Source organism: Somniosus microcephalus, chromosome 1 (assembly GCF_052327205.1).
Source record: "Somniosus microcephalus isolate GS21.2 chromosome 1, FLI_Smic_1.0, whole genome shotgun sequence".
Lineage (NCBI taxonomy): Eukaryota > Metazoa > Chordata > Chondrichthyes > Squaliformes > Somniosidae > Somniosus > Somniosus microcephalus.
Genome location: NC_140987.1, coordinates 188,094,859 through 188,119,834, shown reverse-complemented (window position 1 = coordinate 188,119,834; position 24,976 = coordinate 188,094,859). Strand labels below are relative to the sequence as shown.

Below are 24,976 nucleotides of genomic sequence, written 5' to 3'. Positions count from 1 at the left end.
AAGAAAGCTCCCAATGACTTACCGAGCTAGACTGAACTTTACAAATGTCCTTATTCTTACTGGAATGAGAAACTGCAGAGTGGCACCACGTATTTACAATTGTGGCACAGTACTTGGTCCTGGTGACAAAATATTTGAAGTCAGCAGCCATGGTTCTTCAGCAGTCACCATTCCGCTTATTCCTTTCTGCCCTTGCTTGCTCTAATTTATTTTATTCTCTGCTCCTTCAATCATGCCCCTTCATTTATTCAATTTCCTGCCACCCTGCTCAGTGATTCTCCCCACTCATCACAAAAAAAAAAATTGTTGCTTAAAGCCAAGGAGGCATAAAATAGAAAGCCAAAAAAACCATGGAGAAAATCAAGAAAACTGCAAAACAAACATAGAAGGCAAGAAATAAGATACAATTTTAAAATAATTCTCAATTTTTGTTACCACTCAATTATCGACAATAATGCCACTGAAGATCCACTAGCACGCAATAACTAGAAATAGTTAAGAGCATTGCATTAGGAAGTCTATTTTGTGGTTTCATGTAACAAATTAAAATCCATCACAAATGCAGGAAAAGGGTTGTTGTCTCAATCTGTCACTCTAAAATTCCCAATTAGAAGTGCAATACTGCACAGAAGTAGCCAATATTTGTAGTTAAAAGCCATTTCTCGCAATGGAATCACGGTATGATAGATGGTGCCCCTGGCAAAACAGCAACATCCAGACTTAATGTTTAAAAAAAATTCTAAGCATTTTGTACAAAGCAGCATTGTTTATACTATGCCTAATTTGACAGTCACATTTTCATTGCATGAACAGAAATATTTCCTAATTGTAATCAAATTCACAAATAAAGAGAAAACAACTTCAATTCAATTAATAAGCAGATCATGGAATTGATTAATATTCCACAAAGAATAATGGGATAAAAGTTAGCGACCGTTAAACTGTGTCTATGTGACAAGAGCAAAGACACTGGAATCGTCTGAACTTTGAATACATTTTTAATGAAAAAATTCAAATACATGATTGACAGCTTTATTTTCTTGAAGTTGCAGCTGAACTAAGTATAAGCTGGCCTCAAAAACTGGGTCAACTGCCATTTCTAAACCAAGATATCTGAGCAGAACACTTGTTTACAAAATTAGACAAATGGTGAAGTCAAGCAAATAATTTCCATTGGTGACCTTTACATAATAGACTATGAAGAACCAACTGTTAACAGCTATAAACATCAAAAAACATCTTAATTCATTATTATACCTGGGGTAGTTGGTAATAAAAATAATTGACTGAGTTGATTGTGGTCAGAATTTCCTTTTATTTGGGGTATATTTGTGTACAGTAAACTAACCAAACACCATCACCTCCATCCCCCACCAGGACAGCCTGAGGCTCTCCGCTTCTTCCTTGAACAGAGGCCCTACCAGTTCGCATCCACCACCACCCTCCTCCTCTGCCTGGCTGAACTTGTTCTCACATTGAACAACTTCTCCTTTGACCACTCATTTCCTCCAAATAAAATGTGTTACTATGGGAACCTGTATGCATCCTAGCTACGCCTGCCTTTTTGTGGGATATGTGGAACATTCTTTGTTCTAGTCCTACTCCGGTCCCCTCCCTCACCTCTTTCTGGTACATTTGATTACTGTATCTGCCGTTTCCTGCTCTCGCTCTGAACTGGAATGTTCCATCAACTTTGCTTCCAATTTCCATCCTTCCCATGGTCCATCTTCGACTCTTCCCTTCCTCGACTTCTAACACTCCAACAACTTCTGGGGATAGGCTATCGACCAATATCCACTATAAGCCCACTGATTCCCACAGCTACCTTGACTACACTTTATCCCACCCAGCTTCCTGCAAGGACTATATTCCATTCTTCCACTTTCTCCGTCGCAACCGTGCCGATGATGCCACCTTCCATACTAGTGGTTCTGATAAGTCTTCCTTTTTCCTCAACCGAGGATTCCCCTCCACTGTGGTCAACAGGGTGCCCGATTGCGTCAGTTCCATTTCTCACACTTCTGCCCTCACCCCTTCCCCTCCCTCCTATAACCACAATAGGGTTCCCCTTGTCCTCACCTTTCACATTCAGTGGATCATCCTCTGCCATTTCTGCCACCTCCAGCGTGATCCCACCACCAAACACATCTTCCCACCCGCCCCACCCCGTCAGCATGCCAAAGGGACCGCTCCCTCCGAGACACCCTGATCCACCCCTCTATCACCCCCAACAAACTCCCCTTCTCATGGCACCTTCAGTGCAAGCGCAGGAGGTGTAACAACTGCACTTTTACCTCGTCCTTTCCCACCTTCCAGGTGAAACAGCAATTTACTTATACTTTCAATTTAGTACACTATTCGCTGCTCACGATGCAGTCTCCTCTACATTGTGGAACATCTCCGTTCAGTCCGCAAGAGTGACCCCGAGCTTCTGGTCGCCTGTCATTTTAATTCTCCGCCCCACTCCCTCTCTGTCCTCAGCCTCCTACACTGCTCCAATGAAGCTCAACGCAAGCTCAAGGAACAGCACCTTATCTTTCTATTAGACACTTTACAGCCTTCCGGACTCATTGAGTTCAACAATTTCAGATCATAACATCTGCCCCAATTTTTTTTTTCAGATGCCAGCTGTGGCTGATTGTGATATTCCCATCAAATCCTCCTCTAGACCCATCTTTTGTTTCTTTACTTGTCCCATTATCTTTCACCTTGCATAATCATCCCTTTTATTAAATCTCTCCTGCCCTCCACCCCTTCACAGATCTTCCCTTTTGTTCTTCACTCCCCTCAACCCTTTCCTGGTTTCTGTACTTAGTTAAAACCAGTTACATCTCTAACTTTTTCCAGTCCTGACGAAAGGTCATCGACCTGACAAATTAACTGTTTCTCTCTCTCCAGACGCTGCCCGACCTGCTGAGTATTTCCAATATTTTCTGTTTTTATCCTAAATTTACATTATGTGTCCATTTTCTGTCCAAGGTCTGCTCCACCCCATCAACTATTTGCTTAACAGGCAATCAACCAAGTGCAACAAGCGCAGTGCTCACTACAGGCTTGTTTTGTGCAGTCAGACTGGATTCCAGGTCCACATCTTACATTTCAGAGACAGAACTTCCCTCGTTTAGATACCAAGCCCCAACTATGCACTTATCTGCATTTAACTTGATGCCAGCCTTCCTGGTACTCTCCATGGCCTCATGTAGGTGCATGTCATGGTCTCTTTCATCTGCTCCATAGATCTGAATATCATCAGCTATTCCTATAGTTCCTTCACAGTCTCTGTACGTCTCGTCTATTTTCTGTTGAAAGATATCTTGACTGACCTTTAGCCCGAATGGTAGCCGCAGGAATTTGTAACACCCAAATGGTGTGTTGAATGTTGTCAGTGTTGTTGATTCCTCATCCAGCTTCACGTTCCAATATCCATTTCTGGCATCTAGTTGAGAAAACCTTGGCTCCTGCCAGTGATGGCGTAATCTCTAGCGTTGGGGTGGGATAGTGGTCCCTCTATCGCCTGGTTTAGATCTTTGGGGTCCAAACATATTCTGAGACGCCCGTTTGGCTTTTCTCGTACCACAATTGAGTTTACCCAGTCTGTGGGTTCAGTGACCTTTACGATCACTCCCTTTTCTTCCATCTCCTTTAGCTCTCTTTCAAGCTTTGTCTTCAGCTCGATGGGTACTTTTCGTGGAGCATGGATAACGGGCTTTACCTCTCGATCGATGGTGATGTGGTATTGGAAATCTCCGAAACATCCCACTGTATCATCGAAACATTCCAGATACATGTCTATCAAGTCTTTTTTTACTCTTGATTTGTGGGCGGCTCTCCAGTGGGGTGTTGCTGTCCATTTTCAGTGGCGTTTCCATCAGCTCATGATGCACTGAGATCAATCTCAACTTCTCGCAGCTGTTTAATCCCAGGATTGCTGGCCCCTCAGTGTCGGTGACATAAAAGAAAGAACATCAACTACATGTTCTATGTGTCCCTTTGATAAAGGTTATTCCGAGTTGTTTAATCTCACTCCCCCCCGTATGCTGTCAGCGTGACATTACTTGCCTTTAAACAACCATTTTTCAGGTAGCCACCTTCTCAGGTTTTCGGGAAAGATCTGCTGGTACAGTCTCAATGGGAGAATGTTGCTTTGAGCCCATGTCCAGCTTCAACTTTAAGTTGATGGTTGTGGGCCGACCTTTGACCTTTTTTTTGATTTGGATGATGGTGTGCAATTCTCTCCTCGGAGTATTTTCCACTCTGGACATCTCGTGAAGCTGTATCTTTATGGTTTCGATGTTTAGTGCATTGTCGTGATCATCATCACCCTGCTCATCCATGGCATGGATATTGTGTTTCTTTCTCTGGTTCTGCTGTCCGCCTTTGTTTTTGACGTATGTTCCTTCTTTCTACACCTCTTTTCCCAGTGGTTTAGTTTGCCACATGCATTGTAGCTTGTTCCATATGCTGGACATTTCCTCTTGTCTGTGTAATCGTGCGGTCTTCCACAATTTCTGCACGTTTCCCCCGTTGTAGTGTGCATGTCTTTGTGTGTTGTACTTTTCTCTCGCTGCATCCACTCCGTTGTCCGTCTCAGGAGCCGTTCGAGAAATCAGCGTTTTCATTTGCTGCTTCATGGCTTCATGAGCTCTCGCAGTATCTATAGCCTCTGTTATTCCGAGCTTTTCTTTTCTTATCAGGGCTTTTTGTACCTCTACATGCGCTGACCCCCATATTAGCTGGTCCACAAGCCTTTCCTCCATTTCCTTAAATTTACACTTGCTGGCTTCATTTCTCAGCCTCGTCAGGAAATTGTCAGCTGTTTCACCGGGTTCCTGTCTTAGACACTGGAATTTGTATCTGTGTATACGGTGATTGGATTTAGGCTCTAGATGGTTGCTGAATTTAATCAAAAATTGTCACAGGGTTTTCCTTTTCCTCTTCAGTCAAACTCCAGCTATTATACAAATCTAGACCTTTTTCTCCTGTCCACAACAATGTAACTAACCTTTTCCTCATTGGTAGTACCCTTCAGGAAGCTTTTGAATGTGAGGTCACATGTCTGTTTGAACTTGCGGAATGCTTTTACTATATCGTCGGCTTCCCAGTTCATGAGGGGTTGCATTTGCACAGTGCCGTCATTTTAGTTTCCCGTACGATTCACTCAATCACCGCATAAAATCACTTTCCGTCTTATTCGTAGTTCGTATAGCACAATTTTGATATATATATATATTAGACACTTTAGTTCATTTTAGTTAGTGCTTTTACTCAGCTGTATGTTTTTGCTTTGTTAGTGCTGCCGCATGGTGCGGAGTGATACAAGATGTCCGACGCTGCACTGTGCACTGCCCGTGCAGTGTGCCACATAGCAATATAACTACACCATACCAAAGTAGTTCCATACCAAAGTAGTTCCATTTAACGATGTGATACTATAACAATGTAACACCCACTATTTTATTTAATAGTTAAAAGCAGTGAGTGGTTCATGAACATGGAAGCGAATAAGACGGGATCAAAAAAAAATGTAGAGATAAATACGGCTGTTAGAGACTTGTCTAACCATACAAATGGTGTCCAACAGCAAGAACCTGAATTGACTGCGCATACACTGTCTTGGTATCACAGACTATTCCACTCATCTCAATATAGAGGAGACTACTGTGCCATAAACATCAGTAGTCTCCTCTGTATATTGATGGGACAAACCAACTGGCGGTCCCCCTGAAATCTTTTTACGGACTTAAAGATAAAGAAAGTCATCCTCTCATTTGTTGTTTCAAATGGGTGCTAAACAAAAGCATCCAACTGTCCCAGGGAGTGGTTGTACTGTGAAGTCACATGGGACAACTTTCATTTATATTGAGCTTTTAATGTGAAGAAACATCCCAAGACACTTCACCGATAGGCATAAGGAAATGGGCACAAAGGCATGTGCCAAGCATCAATTCCTGAGTAGTTGGAAGAGAGCAGGGAGATAAAAGAATTTGAAGAAGCAACTGTGCTAAATTCAATTTATGTTGCTAAATTTAGCAACATCACAAACTCTTCAATTTGAAAGATTCCTAGGCTATTGTTAATTCATTAAGTCATTAATTAATTTTACAAAGCTCAATGATTTTCACCAGTTAAATAGGGCACATTTCCTGTACTCCATCAGCTTCAGGTGAATAAAATACACTTCAAGGTAGCTGGTAATGGGTCTGAGCTGGTAAAGACATCAGCTCAGACTCAAAACAGAGATGGGGCAGGGGGTAATCCCAGATTCAATTCCTGCTTCATGCTACAATTGGCTGCAACACCCAGATTAGGGAAGGATAAAAAAAGGATTCCCACCCCCAAATGCTACATTGTGACCCCTGTTTGAAATGTACATGAGTGGACGCCAAGTAAAGACAGGAGCAGGATAGCCTGCAACACAACACAACTTATACATGAATAATGACAGAACATAGAAACATAAAAGATAGGAGCAGGAGTAGGCTATTTGGCCCCTCGAGCCTGCTCCGCCATTCAATGCGATCATGGCTGATCATCCAAATTCAGTACCCTGTCCCTGCTTTCTCCCCATACCCCTTGATCCCTTTAGCCTTGAGAAATATATCCAACTCCTTCTTGAATATATTTAATGAATTGGCCTCTACTGCCTTCTGTGGTAGAGAATTCCACAGGTTCACCACTCTGGGTGAAGAAATTCCTCCTCATTTCTGTCCTAAATGGCCTACCCATTATCCTTAGACTGTGACCCCTGGTTCTGGACTCCCTGACCATCGGGAACATCCTTCCAGCATCTAGTCTATCTAGTCCTGTTAGAATTTTATAAGTTTCGATGCGATCCCCTCTCCTTCTAAACGCCAGCGAGTACAAGCCCATTCGATCCAATCTCTCCTCATTCGTCATTCCTGCCATCCCAGGTATCAGCCTGGTGAATCTTCGCTGAACTCCTTCCATGGCAAGAACATCCTTCCTCAGATAAGGTGACCAAAACTGCACACAATACTCAAGGTGTGGTCTCACCAAGGCCCTGTACAAGATATCCTTGTTCCTGTACTCAAACCCTCTCGCTACAAAGGCCAACATACCATTTGCCTTCTTAACCGCCTGCTGCGCCTGCATGCTTACCTTCAGCAACTGGTGCACAAGGACACCCAGGTCTCATTGCACTTCCCCTTCTTCCAATCTATTGCCACAGATGATAATCTGCCTTCCTGTTTTTGCTACCAAAAAGTGGATATTTATCCACATTATATTGTATCTGCTATGCTTCTGCCCAATCACCCAACCTGTCCAAAATCATCCTGGAGTTTCTCGGCATCCTCCTCACAGCACACACGCCCACCCAGCTTTGTGTTGTCTGCAAATTTGGAGATATTACATCTAGTTCCCTTGTCCAGATCATGAATATATAGTGAATAGTTGGGGTCCAAGGACTGATCCCTGCGGTGCCCCACTAGTCACTGCCTGCCACTTGGAAAAAGACCTGTTTATTCCAACACTTTGCTTTCTGTCTGCCAACCAGTTCTCTATCCAAGTCAGTACCTTGCCCCCAATCCCATGTGCCTTAACTTTACACGCTAATCTCTTATGCGGGACCTTATCGAAAGCCTTCTGAAAGTCCAAATACACCACATCCACTGGTTCTCCCATATCTATTTTACCAGTTACATCCTCAAAAAATTCCAGTAGATTAGTCAAGCACAATTTACCCTTTGTAAATCCATGTCGACTTTGTCCGATCCTGTCACTGTTTTCCAAGTGCTCTGCTATTACATCTTTTATAATGGACTCTAGCATTTTCCCCACTACCGACGTCAGGCTTACCGGTCTGTAATTCCCCGTTTTCTCTCCACCACCTTTGTTGACCACTTGGACAAGGTACCAGATAACAACCAAACCCCATTAAAGAAAGTCAACTGCTTCCAAACGACTCCATAAACAGCTCTTCTAAAAGTGTCATCATACAAAATAACTACATTAGGTATTTCAATTTACTTAGTCACGTAGCTGCTGTACAAATTGCATAAATACAGCATTGTGATTCGAAGGTTGAAAATAACATTGATCTTGAAATAGTAAAACAAAGTATTGCACTAGATTGGTCTATGAATGAACAGCTTTTCTCAGTTGCAATTCTAATCATATTTTATCAATAGTTCTAGTCACTAGATCACATTTGCTTCAGATTTAGGCAAGCTATAAACTGGGTTCTCCCTTTTCAGAAAGCTCTCCAAATAGACCCATTTGTTACTTCCAAGACAATTCATTTGTAAATATTTTATGGCAGCAATCTTTTTATATCCAGGTTATTAGCAATCTAACCAAATGCAGACTCAACATGAACACACATGGAAAATCATATTGCTCATGGCGCTCTCCATACTTCATTCTTCAAATTCAACACCCTAACCCCATATTCATCCTAAATACAATTTTAATACTTAGTGAAGATTTAACAATATTACGCCAGTGTGTATATTGGAGGTTCAAAATAATTCAAGCAATAGAATTGCAATCTAGAAGATATACTAAACCCCACTAGAATGGTTGCCACTCTTTCACCCCCACTTCCTCATTTACATGCTGCCCCTTGGTGACATCACCAAAGACCAAGGGTCAGCTTCCACACGTACACAGCTCTACCTCTCCACCACCTATATTAACCCTTCATCAGACTGATTGTCCCACATCCAAGCTTTGTCTTCTGGCCCAACCACAAACACTGTACCCTTGCCACTGCTTCTATCCCCCACACAACTATAATGTCAGGTTGAACTAGAACATTCATAACCTCAGCATCAGACTTGACCTTGAGCTATACTACTGACCCCATTCTTCCATCATAAAGATTGCCTATTCCCACCACCATAATATTGCCGCTTCCACCCCGCCACAGCTCACCTGCTGCTGAAAATCAGCAGCCATGCCTTTGTCACCTCCAGGCTCAATTTTTTAAAAACTCGTTCATGGGATGTGGGTGTCGCTGGCAAGGCCAGCATTTATTGCCCATCCCTAATTGCCCTCAAGAAGGTGGCAGTGAGCCGCCTTCTTGAACCATTGCAGTTCACGCGGTGAAGGCACTCCCACAGAGCTGTTAGGGAGGGAGTTCCATGATTCTGAGCCAATGGCGACGAAGGAACGGCAATATATTTTCCAAGTCAGGATGGCACGTGGAGGTGGTGGTGTTCCTATGCGGCTGCTGCCCTTGTCCTTCTAGGTGGTGGAGGTCGTGGGTTTGGGAGGTGCTGTCGAAGAAACCTTGGCGAGTTGCTGCAGTGCATCTTGTAGATTGGACACACTGCAGCCACGGTACGCCGGTGGTGGAGGGAGTGAATGTTTAAGGTGGTGGATGGGATGAAAATCAAGCTGGCTGCTTTGTCCTGGATGGTGTCGAGCTTCTTGAGTGGTGTTGGAGCTGCACTCATCCAGGCAAGTGGAGACTATTCCATCACACTCCTTACTTGGGCCTTGTAGATGGTAGAAAGGCTTTAGGGAATCAAGGTGTGAGATACTCGCCACAGAATACCCAACTTCCGACCTGCTCTTGTAGCCACAGTATTTATGTGGCTGATCCAGTTAAGTTTCTAGTCAATGGTGACTCCCAGGATGTTGATGGTGGGGGATTCAGCGATGTTACTTCCGTTGAATGTCAAGGGGCTGTTTTTAAATTCCAATGCTCCATGTGTGGCCTCCTATAACTGCACCCTCCATAAACTTGTGTGAGTGAAAGCAGCAGCAGCAGCGAGAGTATAAAGAGCAGCCCGAGAACGAACCCGAATTAAAGCAGCAGCAGCAGCGGCGAGAGTATAAAGAGCAGCCCGAGAGCAGACCCGAGTTAAAGCAGCAGCAGCGGCGAGAGTATAAAGAGCAGCCCGAGAACAGACCCGAGTTAAAGCAGCAGCAGCGGCGAGAGTATAAAGAGCAGCCCGAGAGCAGACCCGAGTTAAAGCAGCAGCAGCGGCGAGAGTATAAAGAGCAGCCCGAGAGCAGACCCGAGTTAAAGCAGCAGCAGCGGCGAGAGTATAAAGAGCAGCCCGAGAGCAGACCCGAGTTAAAGCAGCAGCAGCGGCGAGAGTATAAAGAGCAGCCTGAGAGCGGACCCAAATTAAAGTAGCAGCAGCGGCGAGAGTATAAAGAGCAGCCCGAGAGCAGACCCGAATTAAAGCAGCAGCAGCGGCGAGAGTATAAAGAGCAGCCTGAGAACGGACCCGAATTAAAGCAGCAGCAGCGGCGAGAGTATAAAGAGCAGCCCGAGAGCAGACCCGAGTTAAAGCAGCAGCAGTGTGAGGCTCAGATTCAAAAACAACATCAAAGTGATGTCACAGGAGAGCAGGTAGGTGATTGCTTGGTGAGTATTACAGCTCTTTTTGCTCTAAGATAGGGAAGGGGGTTAAATTAAGAACTGAGAAACTGTAACTTGCTAGCACTTATTAAATTAATAACTTAAAGTAACTAAAATAATCAAACAATAAACCTAAAATATTGATTTATTAATTAGTTAAAGATTTTATTCAAACAGGGTTAGAGATGGCAGGTGGTGTGTCATAACTGCAGCATGAGGGTGTCTGTGGGGAAGCATCGCGATCCTGAGCAACCACATCTGCAACTCGAGGAACTTCGGCTCAGAATTGTGGAGCTGGAGTACAAGCTGCAGACATTGCGATGCAGCTCGGGGGGGGGGTGGTTACCTGGACACTTCGTTCCAGGAGGCCATCACACCCTTTAGGTTAAGTAGTACTTTAGAGTTATTCAGTGGTCTGGGACAGGAGGATGTGACTGCAAGTCAGGAGGGTATGGGGACCCAGGATGTAGTGATGGAGGAGCCTCAGCCCTGGACCTTGTTCAACAGGTACGAGGTACTTTCTACCTGTATGGACGAGGAAAAGGACTGCAGGGAGGATGGGCAAACTGACCATGGCACTGTGGTACAGGGGGCCATCCAAGTTTTGGGGGGGGGGGGGGGGGGGGGTGGTGGAGAAGGAAGGAATGTGGTAGTAGTAGGGGACCGTATAGTCAGGGGGATAGATACTGTTCACTGCAGCTGCAAAAGAGAGAGTCCTGAAGGCTGTGTTGCCTACCAGGGTTAAGGATATCTGCTCGTGGCTGGAGAAGAACTTGTGGGAGGGGGAGGATTGTCATGGTCCATGTAGGAACCAACAACATAGGTACAACTACGAATGAGGTTCTGCTGAGTGAGTTTGAGGAGCTGGAGTCTAAATTAATAAGCAGAACCACAAGAGTAATAATCTCTGGATTACTACCTGAGCCATGTGCAAATTGGCATAGGGTCAAGCAGGTCAGAGAATTAAATGCATGGCTCAAAGAGTGGTGTGGGAAAATGGAGTTTCAATTCATGAGGTACTGGCACCAGTACTGAGGAAAGAGGGAGCTGTTCCGTCGGGACGGGCTCCATTTAGACTGGGCTGGGACCAGCGTCCTGGCAAATCGAATAACTAGGGCTGTAGACAGAGCTTTAAATAAAAAGTGGGGGGCGGGGGGGAAAAAAAGGTCAGGTGAGGGGAAATTTAGAAATCTAAAGAGAATGGTCAAGACAATAGAGCAGTGTAGCGATTTGGGTAAAAATAAGCAGTGTGTGACAGGAAGGGACGAGAGTTTAATGGTAGCAGTGCAGAGAATAAGGTCAAAGCAGGGAATAATGGTAAAAAAATTAAAGGCTCTTTATCTGAATGCACGAAGCATTCGTAACAAGATAGATGAACTAGTAGCACAAATAGAGATAAATGGGTTTGATCTAATAGTCATTACAGCAACATGGTTGCAAGGTGGCCAAGGTTGGGAACTAAATGTTCCAGGATACTTGACGTTTCAAAAAGACAGGCAGAATGGAAAAGATGGGGGAATAGCCCTAATAATAAAGGATGACATATGGACAGTAGCAAGAAAGGATCTTGGCTCAGAAGATCAGGAAGTAGAATCAGTATGGGTGGAGATAAGGAATAACAAGGTGCAGAAAACACTGGTAGGAGTAGTATATAGGCCCCCTAACAGGAGCTATACTGTTGGACAGAATATTAATCAAGAAATAGTAGGAGCTTGCAACAAAGGTAATGCAATAATCTTGGGGGACTTTAATCTTCATATAGACTGGACAAATCAAATTGGCAAAGGTAGTCTGGAGGACAAGTTCACGGAAAGCATTCGGGACAGTTTCCTAGAACAATAATGTCGTGGAACCAACCAGGGAACAGGCTATTTTAGATCTTGTGTTGTGTAATGAGACAGGGTTAATTAGCAGTCTCATAGTAAAGGATTCTCTGGGGCAGTGATCATAATATGATAAACTTAATGTGAAATTGAAATTCTGACAGTGACTTGCCCAAGTCCGAAACTAGAGTCGTAAACTAAAGCCAATTACATAAGTATGAGGGGCGAGTTGGCTAAGGCAGATTAGAAAAGTAGATTAAAAGGTATTGCAGTAGATAAGCAGCAGCTAGCATTTAAAGAAATATTTCATAATCCTCAACAAAAATACATTCCATTGAGAAACAAAAACTCCACGGGCAAAGTGATCCAACCATGGCTAACTAAAGAAGTTAAGGATAGCATTAGATTGAAAGAAGAAGCTTATAATGTCGCAAAGAATAATAGTAAGCCTGAAGATTGGGAGAGTTTCAGAAACCAACAAAGGATGACCAAAAAATTGATAAGGGGAAAAAATAGAATGAGAAAACTAGCAAGAAATATAAAAGCAGATTGTAAGTTTCTACAAGTATGTAAAAAGGAAAAGAGTAGCAAAAGTAAACGTTGGTCCCTTAGAGGCTGAGTCAGGAGAAATTATTATGGGGAATAAGGAAATGGCAGAAATGTTAAACAAATATTTTGTTTGTCTTCACAGTAGAAGACACCAAAAAGCATACCAAAAATGGTGGGGAACCAAAGGTCTAATGAGAGTGAGGAACTTAACTTAAATTAATATGAGAAAAAGTACTAGAGAAACTAATGGGAGTAAAAGCCGAAAAATCCCCTGGACCTGACTGCCTACATCCTAGGGTGCTAAAAGAGGTGGCTGAAGAGATAGTGGATGCATTGGTTTTGATCTTCCAAAATTCCCTAGATTCTGGAATGATCCCAGCAGATTGGAAGGTCACAAATGTAACACCACTATTCAAGAAAGGAGGGAGCGAAAAAACAGGGAACTACAGGCCAGATAGCCTGACCCAGTCATCAGGAAAATGCTGGAATCCATTGTTAAGGAAGTGGTATCAAGTCACTTAGAAAATCATAACATGATTAGGCTGAGTCAACATGGTTTTATGAAAGTGAAATCGTGTTTAACAAATTTATTAGTGTTTTTTTTGAGGATATAACTAGCAGGGTAGATAAAGGGGAACCAGTGGATGTAGTATATTTGGATTTCCAAAAGGCATTCGATAAGGTGCCACATAAAGGTTATTACACAAGATTAGGACTCATGGGGTTGGGGTAATATAGTAGCATGGATAGAGGATTGGTTAACGGACAGAAAACAGGGAGTAGGGATAAAGAGATCTTTTTCAGGTTGGAAAGCTGTAACTAGTGGGGTGCCGCAAGGATCAGTGTTGGGGCCTCAGTTATTTACAATCTATATTAAATGACCTAGATGAAGGGACCGAGTGTAATGTATCCAAGTTTGCTGATGATACAAAGCTAGGTGGGACAATAAACTGAGGAGAACAGAGTCTGCAAAGGGATATAGATAGACTAAGTGAGTAGGCAGTAAGGTGACAGATGGAGTATAATGCAGGGAAATTCTTGGTAAAAGAGGTGGGTTTTAACAATGGTATTAAAGGAGGAGCGGGCAGTGGGGAGGGGAAGAGGTTTAAGGAGAGAAATCCAGATCATGGGGGCCTAGACCAAAGTTATTCACTTTGGTAGGAAGCGTAGAAAAAGAGATTTTTTATTTTTTTTTAAAATGGTGAAAAACTTTCAAATGTTGGCGTTCGGAGAGATTTGGGTGTCCTCGTGCAAGAAACACAAAGCTAGCATGCAGGTACAGCAAGCAATAAGGAAGGCAAATGGCATGTTGGCCTTTATTGCAGGGGGGTTGGAGTATAAGAGTAAGGAAGTCCTGCTACAATTGTACAGGGCCTTGGTGAGACCACACCTGGAGTACTGTGCACAGTTTTGGTCTCCTTATCTAAGGAAGGATATACTAGCCTTGGAGGCAGTGCAACAAAGGTTCACTAGATTGATTCCTGGGATGAGAGGGCTGTCCTATGATGAGAGATTGTGTAGAATGGGCCTGTACTCTCTGGAGTTTAGAAGAATGAGAGGTGATCTCATTGAAACATACAAGATTCTGAAGGGGATTGACAAAATAGATGCCGAGAGGTTTTTTCCCCTGGCTGGAGTGTCGAGAACTAGGGGGCATAGTCTCAGGATAAGGGATAGGCCATTTAAGACTGAGATGAGGAGGAATTTCTTCACTTGGAGGGTTGTGAATCTTTGGAATTCTCTGCCCCAAAGAGCTGTGAATGCTGAGTCTTTGACTATATTCAAGGCTGAGAGAGATAGATTTTTGGACTCTAGGGGAATCAAGGGATATGGAGATCAGGCAGGAAAGTGGAGTTGAGGTCGATGATCAGCCATGATCTTATTGAATGGCGGAGCAGGCTCGAGGGGCCATATGGCCTACTCCTGCTCTTATTTCTTATGTCCTTATGTAAACTTCAACTCATCAAAAACTCTGCTGCCCGTATCCCATCACACATCAAGTCCTACTCATCCGTCACCCATCAACATATTGCCTCCCAGTCCCCCAATTTAAACTTCTGTGTGCTTAAGTCCTTTCATGGCCTAGTGACCCCATTATCGTAACCGTTTCCAGCCATACAACCCCCTCAAAAACTCTCCATTTTTTGTCTTGTGTATCCCTACTCCCTTCACCCCAATCAAATGACAGCTGTGCCTTCAGCTGTCTAGGCCCTCATGATCTGGATTTCTCTCCTTAAACCTCTTCCCCCTCCTCCTTTAATACCATTGTTAAAACCCACCTATTTTACCAAGAATTTGGTCACAACTCCCAATACCACCTCCTTTGGCTCAGTGTCCATTTTGTCTGATTACAGTTCTGTGAAGTGCTTTGGAACATACTGTGCAAGTTAGATTTCTTTCAATCAAATAGTTCAGTGGGCAAATGTACCATATTATGCAGCATGGAGCTATGCAGAACAGGTGTTCCCAAAATTAATCCTTGCTAGATTTTTTTTTTTTTGTGGGGGGGGGGGGGGGGGGGGGGAAAGGGGGTTGCAGTTAAGGGTGCCTCACCCCAAAATGCACTCCTGCTACACCTTTCTATTACACCGCCTCGGCTTTCTGAATTAAACTACATCGAGTCTACAGTGCAAATACAACAGTGTGGAGAATTCACATTTCACCTAACATTGAAATGATTTTTATCCAGAACTTGATTCAAACATAGTTTCTAGGTATTCAACCCACTTTGTTACCTAGCCCCCTAATATCACATCCTATCATTACAGACAGTATCTTGGTAAATAAATATCTTGTGACACATTGAAGGTTTAAATTATACTTAGTTCTAAGCCAACTTTCACATTCCTTCCCAAGGAGCAGACAAACATGAAGAACTACGCCATTAAGTGATATTCCAAACATAAACTGCTCATTAAATACATACCATAGTGCTGTGCAAAATTTATACTGAACTGCTGTGCAATAAGGAATGTGCACATTAGAATCACAAAGTATGTGCAGGTGTCTGCAGTATTGACAAAGCAGCACAACTAGTGCAACATAAATACGTACAATGTTAACTGCATTTATCTCTACACATGCAACATTGGGAGGGCTTTAGAAAGCAAAGGATAACCAAAAAATTGATTAAAGGGCACACACGCACACACACACACTCTCTTCACAGTAGAATGCACAAAATGCATACCAAAAATAGTGGGAAACCAAGGGGCTAATAAGAGTGAGGGACTTAAAGTAATTAATATCAGTAGAGGAAAAAGTACTAGTGTACTTTTTGGGACTAAAAGCCAACAAATCCCCTAGACCTGATGGCCTACATCCTAGGGTTCTAAAAGAGGTGGCAGCAGAGATAGTGGATGCATTAGTTGTGATCTTCCAAAATTCCCTAGATTCTAGAACAGTCCCAGCAGATTGGAAGGTAGAAAATGTAACCCCACTATTCAAGAAAAGAGGGAGAGAAAAAAAGGGATCTACAGGCCAGTTAGCCTGACATCAGTTGTCAGGAAAATGCTGGAATCCATTGTTAAGGAAGTGGTATCAGGGCACTTAGAAAATCATATGATTAGGCAGAGTCAACATGGTTTTATGAAAGGGAAATTGCATTTAAAAAAAAGAGAATTTTTTGTGCATGTAACTAGCAGGATAAAAGGGGAACCAGCGGATGTAGTATATTTTGATTTCCAAAAGGTATTCGATAAGGTGCCACATAAAAGGTTGCTACTCAAGATAAGGGCTCATGGGGTTGGGGGTAATATATTAGCATGGATTGGTTAACCGACAGGAAAAAGAGAAAGAGTAGGGATAAACGGGTCATTTTCCGGTTGGCAGGCTGTAACTAGTGGAGGTGCCGCAAGAATCAGGCTTGGGCCTCAGCTATTTACAATCTATATTAATGACTTAGATGAAGGGACAGTGCAATGCATCCAAATTTGCTGACAGTACAAAGCTAGGTGGGAAAGTAAGCTGTGAGGAGAAGAGAGTCTGCAAAGGGATAGAGATAGGTTAAGTGAGTGGGCAATAAGGTGGCAGATGGAGTATAATGTGGGGAAATGTGAGGTTATTCACTTTGGTAGGTAGAAAAACAATATTTTTAAATAGTGAGAAACTATTAAATGTTGGTGATCAGAGATATTTGGGTATCCTCGCACAGAAGAGAGTAAGCATGCAGGTTACAGCAAGCGGCATGTTGGCCTTTATTGCTAGGGGTTGGAGTAAAAGAGTAAGGAAGTCTTACTACAATTGTACAGGGCTTTGGTGAGACCACACTGTGTACTGTGCACAGTTTTGGTCTCCTTATCTGAGGAAGGACATACATGCCTTAGGAGGTGGTGCAACAAAGGTTCACTAGATTGATCCCTGGGATGAAAGAGTTGTCCTATGAGGAGAGATTGAGCCTATATTCTTTGGAGTTTAGAAGAATGAGAGGTGATCTCATTGAAACATGAGAGATTCTGAGGGAGATTGACCGGGGTAGATGCGGAGAGGTTGTTTCCTCTGGCTGCAGAGTCTAGAACTAGGGGCATAGCCTCAGGATAAGGGGTAGGCCATTTAAGACTGGAGATGAGGAGGAATTTCTTCACTCCGAGGGTTGTGAATCTTTGGAATTTGCTACCCCCAAGGGCTGTGGATGCTGAGTCTGAGTGATACATTTTTGGAATCAAGGGATATGGGGATTGAGCAGGAAAGTGGAGTTGGGGTCGAAGATCAGCCATGATCTTAATGAATGGCAGAGCAGGCTCGAGGGACTGTATGGCCTACTCCTGCTCCTAATTTTTATGCTCATGTTCTAACACGTTACTTTTAATAAAGACGATATATAAATACAAGTTGCTGTTAATGTAGTAAAACGTCCCAAGACGTTTCACAGGAGCATCATTAAACAAAATTTGACATCGTTGATGCGTTGTAAAGGACCATCTATATACAGTGCATTTAGCAAATAGAACTTGGCTCACCAAGGTTAACAAGATACCATTGACATTTAAATTCAATATTTTAAAACTCACTAATACAAACTCATTAACTTTTAGAAAGTTACTGACAAAGGGAGGAAGGTCAGTCACAGAAATCTTTCCACACCTGCAGGGTAATTTCTACATTTCAAGATTTGAGCTGTGAATGAGAGTATTAAAATGGTGAATTCACACTACAAGTTTTGCATTGTGTAAAGCGATTTCAGCTTCACATCAATGCTAAATTTAAGAGTGTAAACTGGGTGTTGAGGCCTGAATTGACTGAAGTGAACCAGATGAGATTACATCCTCCAGAGAGCCCCACTCCTCTTTATTCCAGTGTCAGGTGGGGCCCAACTCAGGCGGCAGTGTCAGTGCAAAGCAAAACGAAACCACTTTATAGTTATATTATGTATGTACCTCAATTTAACCAGAGTTTAAGAAAACTATGCTAGTTTCCACACCTGAAAATGTGTTTTGGATTAAACCTAGATTCAAGGACATAAACCTAGAGTTGCTAGCAAGAGCCTAATGGTCACTTTCCAATAGAAAATTTTAAAAGTTTGCATCACATTATTTTAGGACACTATTTAGTAGGGAGCTAAAGCTTAGCTCCATATAAACAACATGGTAGCTATTGCTAGGGTTTATTAAATAAATCAGTTTTTAACCAACTTCCACTGATCAATTCCCAGGATATTATTATTTTTATTTATTTATTTTTTTAAGTGGTGACCAATTTGTTCCCGATTTGAGCAAAAAAAACTCTCAATGTTGCATTATATTATCAAAAATCAGTCTAGCGATGTACAGAGTGATACCCAGACTCCAACGGTTAAATTACGAGGAGCGATTACACAAATTAGGGTTGTATTCTAGAATTTAGAAGGTTAAGGGGTGATCTGATCAACATTTTCAAGATATTAAGGGGAACAGATAGGGTAGATAGAGAGGAACTATTTCTGCTGGTTGGAGATTTTAGGACTAGGGGGCATAGTCTATAAAATTAGAGCCAGACCTTACAGGAGTGAAATTAGGAAACACTTCTACTCACAAAGGGTGGTAGAAGTTTGGAACTATCTTCCGTAAACAGCAATTGATGCTAGATCAGTTGTTAAATCTATCAATCTCAGATTTAAAATTTTGTTAACCAAAGGTATTAGGGGATATGGGCCAAAGGCGGGCATATGGAGTTAGGTCGCAGATCAACCATGATCTCACTGAATGGCAGAACAGGCTCAAGGGGCTGAATGGCCTACTCCTGTTCCCATGTTCCACTGCATGCAATACTGATAAAGATGTGATGCACATGCATCTGATTCTCACACTTTCAAATTCCGATTTCAGTTACGTTAATTATGAGAAAACAGTGCAAGTGATAGACACCTGTAACAAGAACATTTTAATCAAGCCAAAAAAAGCCCTATAAAACACCAAGGGGGAGAAATTCAGTATCGTCCCGTTTGGGGCGCAATTATCGGCCAGGCGCAACACGCGCGACACGCGCGATTGACGTCACGATCTGCGGGTGCAGGAGATCGTGGCAGTAGTGTTTAGCGCCACCGCAAAATGTCTGGTCAATTTCTCGAGCGGCGCAAACATCGCCGTGCCCAGGCGCTAGTTGCTTTGCACCCCATTAGCAGGTGCAAAGCAACCAAATTTTCCCCCCCCAAGCTTGGGAGGGTGGGAGGAAATTTCACAATACATTTTCAAACTTCTATTTTGCCATGCCCAGTACACAGCAAAATGCCAAGTTACCCTGGTGTCCCCCAAGGATCTATCCTTGGCCCGCTCCCATTTCTCATCTATATGCTGCCCCTTGGTGACATCATCGGAAAACACGGTGTTAGTTTCCACATGTATGCTGATGACACCCAGCTCTACTTCACTTCCACTTCTCTCGACCCCTCCGGTCTCTAAATTGACACACTGCTTGTCCGACATCCAGTAATGGATGAGCAAAACTTCTCCAATTAAATATTGGGAAGACCGAAGCCATTGTCTTCGGGCCCCGCCACAAACTCCGTTCCCTTGCCACCGACTCATCACTCTTCCTAGCATCTGTCTGAGGCTGAACCAGACTGTTCGCAACCTTGGTGTCATATTTGACCCTGAAATGAGCTTCCGACCACATATCCACGCTATAACTAAGACCACCTATTTCCACCTCCGTAACACTGCCAGTCTCCGCCCCTGCCTCAGTTCATCTGCTGCTGAAACCCTCATCCATGCCTTTGTTACCTCTAGACTTGACTATTCAAACACACTCCTGGCTGGCCTCCCACATTCTACCCTACGTAAACTTGGTCATCCTAACTCGTACCAAGTCCTGTTCACCCATCGCCCATGAGCTCGCTGATCTACATTGGCTCCCGGTTAAGCAACGCCTCAATTTCAAAATTCTCATCCTTGTTTTCAAATCCCTCCATGGCCTCACCCCTCCCTATCTCTAATCGCCTTCAACCCCACACCCCCCTCCACCACCCAGAGATGTCTGTGCTCCTCAAATTCTGCTCTCTTGAGCATCCCTTATTGTAATCGCTCAACCATTGGTGGCCGTGCCTTCAGCTGCCTAGGCCCCAAGCTCTGGAATTCCCTCCCTAAACCTCTCTGCCGCTCTACCTTGCTTTCCTCCTTTAAGACGCTCCTTAAAGCCTATTTCTTTGACCAAGCTTTTGATCATCTGCCCTAATTTCTTACATGACTCGGTGTCAATTTTTTCATCTTATAATACTCCTGTGAAGTGCCTTGGGACGTTTTACTACATTAAAGATGCTATGTAAATACAAGTTGTTGTTGTTGCATTTGTAGCTAAAGTTGGTAACAAACTTCGACTGGAAGTGACATACTTCCAAATAAGTATGCATTTTTAAAAATGCGTTCTGACGAAGGGTCATCGACCTGAAACGTTAACTCTTTCTCTCTCCACAGATGCTGCCTGACCAGCTGAGTATTTCCAGCATTTTCTGTTTTTATTGCATTTTTAAAGACTTGGCTGCCACCTTTAAATATCAATTACATGCTACAGAGTCACACCAGTTGGGATGAGCATTACATCCCAAAAATCAAGCAAATATGAACCCATTCCAAATTAAGGATCTCGTTATATTAAGTCTCTTCATTTGCATATATATTTGCTGCAGTGTCAACTGTAAGGAAAACTTCCCATTTCTCAATATAGATTTTAAACTGGGTCAAATAGAACTGGTGCAGACCACTTACTTTAAACCTAGTTCTCATTCCTGCACCAATTTGGAAGCACCTACACATATCTGTAACTTCATATTAGTCAGAGGTTCATAGAATAGAATCATTGAATGCTAATCAAAGAAACAGATCCTATGGCCCACCTAATTTTGACACTTTTCATTTCTTGCGGGATGGAAGGTGGGTAGGTAAGGCAGCCAGGATTGAACTCCACTAAGCTTTGCTGGAAGTGTTGTACAGTTGCTGGGCGACAACAAAATCAGGCTTACAGCACGGATAGAGGCCCTTCGGCCCATCGTGTCCGCGCCGGCCATCAAGCCCTGTCTAATCTAATCCCATATTCCAGCATTTGGCCCGTAGCCTTGTATGCTATGGCATTTCAAGTGCACATCCAAATGCTTCTTAAATGTTGTGAGGGTTTCTGCCTCCACAACCCTTTCAGGCAGTGAGTTCCAGACTCCAACCACCCTCTGGGTGAAAAAGTTCTTTCTCAAATCCCCTCTAAACCTCCCGCCCTTTACCTTGAATCTATGCCCCCTAGTTATCGACCCCTCTACTAAGGGAAAAAGCTCCTCAGCATCCATCCTATCTATGCCCCTCATAATTTTGTACACCTCAATCATGTCCCCCCTCAGCCTCCTCAGCTCCAAGGAAAACAAACCCAACCTGCCCAGTCTCTCTTCATAGCTGAAGCGCTCCAGCCCTGGTAACATCCTGGTGAACCTCCTCTGCACCCTCTCTAACGCGATCACATCCTTCCTGTAGTGTGGCGACCAGAACTGCACACAATATTCCAGCTGTGGCCTAACCAGTGTTTTATACAGCTCCATCATAACCTCCTTGCTCTTATATTCAATGCCTCGGCTAATGAAGGCAAGTATCCCATATGCCTTTTTTACCACCTTATCCACCTGTTCCGCCGCCTTCAGGGATCTGTGTACTTGCACACCCAGATCCCTCTGACCCTCCGTCTTGCCTAGGGTCTTTCCATTCATTGTGTATTCCTTTGCCTTGTTAGTCCCCCCAAAGTGCATCACCTCGCACTTTTCCGGGTTAAATTCCATTTGCCACTGTTCCGCCCATCTGACCAACCCATCTATATCGTCCTGCAGACTGAGGCTACCCTCCTCGCTATTTACCACCCTACCAATTTTTGTATCATCCGCGAACTTACTGATCATACCCTTTACATTCATATCCAAGTCATTAATGTAGACCACAAACAGCAAGGGACCCAGCACCGATCCCTGTGGTACCCCACTGGCCACAGGCTTCCAGTCACAAAAACAACCTTCGACCATCACCCTCTGCCTTCTGATCCACAATGATCTGCACAGCCACTGTGTAGCCTCAATTATGAAGAATGGCCACATGAATGGGATAATGGAATTGTAGTCCTGCAAAAGTTAACATCTTTAGCAAAAGGGAGAGAAGATTGTGGGTACTTGTCTTTGCAGCCAATTCCTCTGAAGGTGTGGTTGAATAGACAGCACTCACACTCCAGGATCTTGCAAGAGTGTCTTCATAGGGGAGAAGAGTAGGCTACTTAATCATAGGATATCACAGTCAAGCTCAATTCGGTCTTCGCCAGGATAGCCAAAGCAGGGATGCAGGATACCAACTAGAAGTGGGAACCTTAACGATTTCTCCTCCCATAGGGCACCAAGGCCAAATATGCACCTCCTATTAATGCCTCAGCAGAGATCAGCTAACTCAGCAGACTAGGATTGAACCGGGGATGTTCCTGGTCTGTATGGCTCAACAACTCACTAGAAAATTAGAGAATAATGCAGATAAAAATGGAAAGAAAACTAGAAATTAAGTACAATCACTAAATAAAAACATGTTTGTAAATTGCCTGATGAAGGCTAATGCTCAAATTTAAGCACAACTGTGATTTTTTTTTTTTTTTTTTTTTTTAAAGTTAGTGCTCAACTAGCTCACACAAATACCAAAGCATTTAAGAAAAACTCACAGATCAAGTTGCTCTACACAAGCACAGATGGCACCAACTAGCATTGAAAGTTTGGGGGGGGGGGAAAGAGACGTGCTGGGGGGGGAGGAGTCTACAATTCCTGTCCATTCTTTCAATAGCCAAGATTAATGAAGGAAGGGGGTTAAAACATACTAAATCTCAAATGGATATAAATACTATTTGAAAACTTTAGTCACAGATAAGTAAACTTTTTTGTACATGGATTCTGCTAGGAAATTTGCTGTTATATTTTTTTTAAATGCATAGTTTTCTCTGTACTTTTACTACCGGGGTTTAAGATTAAAGTCTTATTGGAGCAGCTTATAAATAAATCTGCAAATTACTGTAGCTGTCAATAGAGTTGACCTGCAGGGAACTGAATAGCTACTGCTGCAGTACTTTTATACCCACAGCATACTCAGATCAAGCTTGCTGACACAGCAGAAAGAGACAGAGTACAACTCCTTCCCCACACACAAACCCAGGAGGGCCACCACACATGTAGCTGTAATATTCATTAGAAGAAACAGCTGTTGAATTTCAAATATATACCTGTAGCTATTAATAGTGTTTGTTAGTCTATTATAAAACTATAATCTGCAAGTTCTTTCTCTCTGCATCTCAAAAAGGTCTTGTAGGAACAGGAGGATGCCATTTATCCCCTCGAGCTTGTTCCGCCATTCAATAAGATCATGGCTGATCTGTGACCTAACTCCATATCCCTCCTTTGCCCCATATCGCTCAATACCTTTGGTTAACAAGAGTCTACCAATCTCAGATTTAAAATTAACTGACCCAACAATTGACGTTTACAGAGGAGTTCCAAACTTCTGCCACCCTTTGCATGTAGAAGTATTTCCTAATTTGATTACTGAAAGGTCTGATACTAAATTTTAGGTTATGTCTCCTAGTCCTAGACTCCCTAACCAGCAGAAATAGTTTCTCTCTACCTACCCTCAGTTCCCCTTAATATCTTGAAAACTTCAATCAAATCACCCCTTAATTCCAGGGAATACAACCCTAGTTTATATAATCTCTCCTCGTAATTTAACATAAGAAATAGGAGGAGTAGGCCAATCGGCCCCTCGAGCCTGCTCCGCCATTCAATAAGACCATGGCTGATCTGATCCTAACCGCCAATCCACTATCACAGAACCATCTCCTGAATCTAACAGAATTAGACACACGAAATAGGAGCAGGATCAGGCTACACGGCCCCTGGGCCCGCTCCGCTACCCACAGGGCCATGACCGATCCGAACCTAGACTCATGTCCAAATTCCTGCCCGCTCCCCGTAACCCTTAATTCCCTTTACTTCTAGGAAACTGTACTTGGACTCTAGCTCAAATAATGTTCATCTTCACTTTTAAAAATAAAAATTCTGCAAATAAAAGCTTAGCAATCCTTTGAAAATATATCAAAAACCTTTGTGCTAGAACTAAAGGACACTCTAGTGAATTAAAGACATGACTTGATGGTTTGACGTAGACCGTTTTTAAATTAATTGGACTGTAATTGCTAATTCTAGGTCTGCCTGGCGTCTGGGCCGGTTAAGCAGTCAATGCAATGATAGACGGTTTCTTCATAAATTATTCATGAAATTAGAAACGTTCGCAAATATTCATTTAAAGAATAAAAACCAATTACTTGAAAATCAGAAACTATTACGGATCAAACTCGCTACTTTTACAATACGATTCATACACTCCGACGAAGCCACGTTTGCTTTCCATGTCAATGCAACCTACGTAAATTAATACGACTGCAATATGCCCGCCCCCGGTAAAAAAAAAACATTTTTGGGTAAAAAAAAGTCCAAAGCCGAGAAATTAAACAACTGTTTGTCGTATTACTTGTGTAAATAACGAAGAAAAACCATTAATCTCCCAACATAATTACCAAATGTAGGAAAATATTCAGTAGTAATTACTGGTGGAACTGCTGAAACGGATTATTTTTTGGTTGAAGTCTGCGTATTCGCCTAAAATCCAATTACCCTGCCGGGCTTTCTATTGCTGGTGTCAAGACCCCGTTCTTTAATACTGCTAGTTAAGTACAATTCGGATTAAAAATCTCTGCCAGAAATTTCTGTAGACCAATATTTAAATTCTAAAATTTGAATTTATAATTC

The 24,976-nt window shown here is 42.9% G+C and overlaps 1 protein-coding gene across 2 annotated transcripts in view; it reads right to left on the bottom strand.

Moving 5' to 3' along the window:
* Positions 1-24,976, bottom strand: part of ell2 (elongation factor for RNA polymerase II 2) — a 194,829-nt gene that overhangs the window by 168,673 nt on the left and 1,180 nt on the right. The window lies entirely within an intron of this gene.